At 40.3% G+C, this 5349-nt stretch overlaps 1 pseudogene; it reads right to left on the bottom strand.

The window, feature by feature from the left end:
- Positions 1 to 4800, bottom strand: part of LOC147283256 (uncharacterized) — a 6858-nt pseudogene extending 2058 nt beyond the window's left edge.
- Between the last annotated feature and the right edge of the window lie 549 nt (positions 4801 to 5349).

The following is a 5349-nucleotide window of genomic DNA, read 5'->3' as shown; positions in this document are numbered from 1 at the left end:
CAGTGGGCGGTCGGGCTGGGCTCGGGGCGGAGGTGACGGGGCTGTGGTGCGCCGGGGGGGGTGCTGTTCGGAAGGCTGCTCGGCTCGGGCTGTGTCGAGGTGCGTGGAGGGCGCGGGGGGGTACTTGTCGGGCTTGAGCCAGAGCTGTGGTGCGCGGGTTTGCTGCGCTGGGGGGGCTGTGGTGTGCCCGGACCGGTGGTGTGCGCGGAGGGCGCGTGGGGCTGCTCGGACTACGTGGGGTCGGCAGCACGGAAAACCAAACTCGGATTTGAGCTGTTCGAAGCACCAGAGGTAAGAAATTTCAGAATCCTGCCAAGCTCTTTGTTGGTGAAATTTTGTGCCTTGGAAAAATTGAGAACTGTGAGATATTGCAGTCGTCCAACCCGATGTGCACTTTTTGAATTCTGATTGTGAATTTGTGGAAAATGTGAGTAGGGGCAGGTGGAGGTGCAGGTGGGTATGAAACTTGCCGAGCACTGGGTACTGGGTAGGCCACACGCCTTCATTTTTGGACTTTGTAATTTATTGGGTGTTGTGTTGTTGGCCAGGTACATAGGAAACAAGATAAGTGGGTCGGAACCCGTCTGAGCTGTTGAAGCCGCGGAATACAGGTAAAGCTTGGGTTTTTATTGCTTTCCCTCTTGAATTGATTTTGTGAATATTGGCATGTGCATGATTGGTGGCTGAACATGGGAAAGTGATAGGGCGAATGTTGTAAATTTGAGGGTGGAAGAGCACATATGAGGGGTGGGAAACCAGTAGTGATCTGATATGTCCATGGTGTTGTCTTGGATGGGCAGATGTGCTGGGGTTGGACATTCCATGGTTTCCTCAGACGATTCATTAAGGGAGGACGATTCTATGGATGATGGAGAGTCTGACCAGGCATCTACAGACGGCGCCAAACTGTTGATGCTGAAAAATGGTAAAGCAGTCAACGTCGAGTCAAACCACGTGGACCCGTTGACCCACCACTGAGTGGATGACACGTCGAAGTGGGGTAGGAACAGGTAGCTGGGTTCAACTAGTGATTAGTGGAGAAAGAGTAATATCCAATGTACCATGCGCAAGTACACAAAAATGAGCGGGAAGGGCACCGGTGTAGTACCGGCCGAAGCTCCTCCGACGCTCAATTCAGTGTTCAGAGAATCTGTGAGCAGAGTGAGTGAATAGTATAGTAATGATTGAATTAATTGTCCTTTTGTGACAAGAAAGTACCTATTTTATAATACTTTTGGAAGAGTGTCAACTAATCCGGTGATGACACGTGTCCTTTGTAATGATTCGCACTGTAGGAGTGCCACGTGTCACCTGTCTCGTGGGTCCGAATGAGTCGACACGGGTCGGGGCCTAGGAGGCTGGAGCTTAGGAGGCAGGAGACTATGGGGCCGGAGCTTGGGAAGCCAGAGCCTAGGGGGCCGTAGCCTAAGAGGTCAGGGGCTAGGAGCCCAGGAGCCCAGGAAGGGCTTAGTTTTTGGGCCTAAGAAGTCGGAGCCCAGGAGCCCAGGAACTTAGGAGGGGCTTATCCTTTTGGCCCAGGCCCAAACGACATGATGTTAATCCTTATGTGACTTGTCGTTATGCCTAGATGATTAGTCATACGAACACAATCGATTGAAGTTCACCAAGGTAAAACCATATTGATTTGTCTTCATTCTATCAACCCAATCACACTTAAACAACATCACACAACGACCCATATCTTCTGCCTCGGTCGGACCACAATATCTAACCAGAAACATATCTGTGACAACACCATAGCAATTAACTTGCCCAACACCACCCGGAATATTTGCAGGTACAAATACACCACAATTCTGATTCTTATGCTTATCATCCACCGATTTTATTCGAAATCTAAAACCATTAATAGCGTGGCTTTTGTATTTCGTCACAAGTGTGCGAGGAGGATTAGCAAACCAATGCAAGTCATCGGATATCAACGGATCATTAGCATAAAACCTTGCATTAATCTGTGAAAAAGATGATGTAGAAACATTAGGTAAAAATTAATATTAGCGATATGATGTAGAAACTTAGTAATTGAATTCTTACATGTTTCTTGAACCATTCAGGAAATTCCTTCTTGCTTATCTCAATGATTTGTCACCTAGTGAACCTTTCCCTTCGATGTTTATCTCTCAAAAAGTCCTCATGTTGCCTTCTAAAAGGGATCACTTCATCACAATTATCAAGAATGTATTTGTGGCATCGATTCCTATCATTTAGATCAAGCTCCACATTTTCACATGAACCTAAATATTGGCCTGTGGAGTCAAAAATTGATAACCCCCCACATATTCCATGTCCAAAACCATTTGCATTTCGACCTTTACGATTACGACGATTATCAACATTTCTAAGGTACATGGAACAGAAAGATAAACCCTCATCAACAAATACCCTTCAGCAATAGAACCTTCAGGACGACTCTTATTTCGCACATACCGGTTCAATATTTAACATGAAAAAACAATATTAGAGAATCAAAACTAAAATTAATGCAAATTAAGCATAAGGAAATGACCATTACCGTTCAATGAGATACATCCATCTATATTGAACTGGTCCTGCAATAGCAGCTTCATTAGCCAAGTGAATTGGAAGATGGACCATGACATCAAAAAATGAAATAGGGAAAATCTTCTCCATCTGACATAAGGTCAATGCAATTCTAGAGTTTAGTTGATTAAATGCTGCCTCAGTTTCCTTCTTGCTACACAACTGTCTAAAGATAGCACTCAACTCTAGTAAAACCATAGTGACAGATTTGGGTAACACACCACGTATCGCAAGCGGGAGTAATTGTTGCATTAAAATATGACAATCGTGACTTTTCAACCCATTTATTTTTCTCTCGTTCACATTCACACATCGAGACAAATTTGCTGAATATCCATCAGGAACGAATAGTAGACAACACTTTGCAAAATGAGGTTTTTTCTTCTTTGCTCAATGTGAATATTGCCGGGGCAAAAATGTTTTATCTCCTTCTCTACGAGGGTGTTGACTATGTCTTATATTCAAGACTTCAAGATCTGCACGTGCAGCCAATCCATCCTTTGTCCTCTTCGCAATATCCAACAATGTTCCAACCACATTATCACATACATTCTTTTCAATATGCATGACATCGAGATTGTGTCTGATCAAAAGATGCCTCCAATAGGATAGTTCAAAAAATATGTTTTTATTTCTTCACTGACCGTTATTACTTCTAGAAATTGAAGGCCTTCGTCTTCTTTGTCCAACAGGAGCATTTTGGTCATGCTTTCCAAAAGTAAACCTCAAACTAGATAGTTGTTCAAGACATTGTAACCCATTCAACTGTCTTGGTGCCTGACGATCTTCTCGATGACCATTAAATGCTGCTTGTTCCCTTCGAAACCTATGCCCAATTGGTAAAAATCTTCGATGCCCCAAATAACAAATCTTACGATTCACAGGCAAATGTTCAGATACATTATCATCCATGCAATGCGGACATGCTTTATATCCCTTCGTACTCCATCCAGATAACATTCCATAAGTTGGAAAATCACTAATGGTCCATAACACAGCAGCCTTCATCGTAAAAGTTTGGTTTGAAAATACATCATACGTGGTAGTGCCAACCTCCCACAACTCATTCAACTCATCAATTAATGGTCGCAAATACACATCGATGTCATTTCCAAGATTTCTCAGTCCTGGAATCAACAAGGATAATAATAAATTTGGTTGCTTCATATACATCCATGGAGGCAAATTGTAAACAGAAAGCATCACAGGCCATGTGCTATGGGCATTGCTCATATGGCCAAAAGGATTAAATCCATCACTTGCCAGCCCTAAACGCACATTTCGAATTTCTGACGCAAAGTCAGGGTACAAATTATCTAAATGCTTCCATGTTGGAGAATCTGACGGATGCCTCATAAACCCATCCTTGGGACATTCAGTTGCATGCCACCTCATATGTTCAGCAATATGCTTCGACATATAAAATTTCTTCAATCTCGATTTTAAAGGGAAGTACCACATAACCTTAGCTAAGACTTTCTTTCTAGAAGTATCATCTCCTTTGTTATCTTTATATCTTGATTTGCCACAAACCGAACATGCAGTCAATTTTGAGGTGTCTTTCCAATATATCATGCAATCATTAGGACATGCATCAATCTTCTCATATGTGAGACCCAACACATTTATAAGTTTCTTTGCCTTATAACACGAGTCAGGCAAACAATCTCCATCAGGCAACATTCTTTTAACCAACTCTAGTAACGTAGCGAATAAACTGTCCGGCAAACTCCCTAAACACTTGATCTAGTACAATCTTACAACAGCCTCCAATTTCTTAAACTCTTTACAACTAGGATACAACTCTTGATCTGCCTCTTCAAGCAACTTGAAAAAACTTTTGGCCTCTACTGGACACCCATCCACGATAGTAGGTTGTGTCGATGACCCAACCTCTTCTTCCGTTACTGGTTGAACAAATATTTCATTAAGAAAATCATGCATACCATCCATCTCTCCTCCTACGTCATCTTCTATCTCCCTTAAATTTGGCTCTCCAATATTAGGCTCCCCATGATGCCGCCACCAAGCTTTTTTGTAATCTTTATCCATATCATGCCAAACAAGATGATCCACAATAGTTTGTCTTCCAAAAATATATCTATTGCAACATTTTTTACACGAACATTTGAATTTATCTGGCCCAACACCATTCGCAGCTGCTTGATTAAAAAACAAATTAATTCCATCTACGTATGCCTCTAACTGTCGCGATATCGTCAACCAAGTCCTATCCATGCTTTACCTCTTAGATGAAAACTCTAGACTCTGACGCCTACAATCTTTCAATCCCTATCATGTAGGCGTACCTATTCATACCTATTAGATTAAATTCAAAAAATATTCAATAATAATTTATGATTATTTATATATGTCAAACAAATAAATTAAATTCACAAAATATTCACAAATAAGTTGTATGTTTGTTAATGTACTTAACCATTTTTTTTTTATTTGAACTGTAACAAATAAATTATATCTACAAATAAGTTGTTCTATATTTATTTATCTAATTAACCCAAATTTTTAAAAATTTTCAGTCAATTTTATTTTTAATTTGAAATAGAACAAATGAATAAATTAAGTTCACTAATATGTTATATTTTTATTTATCTATTTAACCAAAAATTTGCATTTTTTTATTTCTCCTATTATTTTTATTTTTAACATTGATACATGAACACTAACATAATACTAACATTTTTCATATATACTACCCTAATAATTGTATGTTAGCTAAATAATTAATATTATTCATACTACCCTAATAATATATTAACACTAACA

This window comes from Dryas octopetala, chromosome 6 (assembly GCF_963921425.1).
Source record: "Dryas octopetala chromosome 6, drDryOcto1.1, whole genome shotgun sequence".
Taxonomy (NCBI): domain Eukaryota; kingdom Viridiplantae; phylum Streptophyta; class Magnoliopsida; order Rosales; family Rosaceae; genus Dryas; species Dryas octopetala.
The sequence above is the reverse complement of the archived record's forward strand: the minus strand, read 5'-3'. Positions and strand labels throughout refer to the sequence as shown.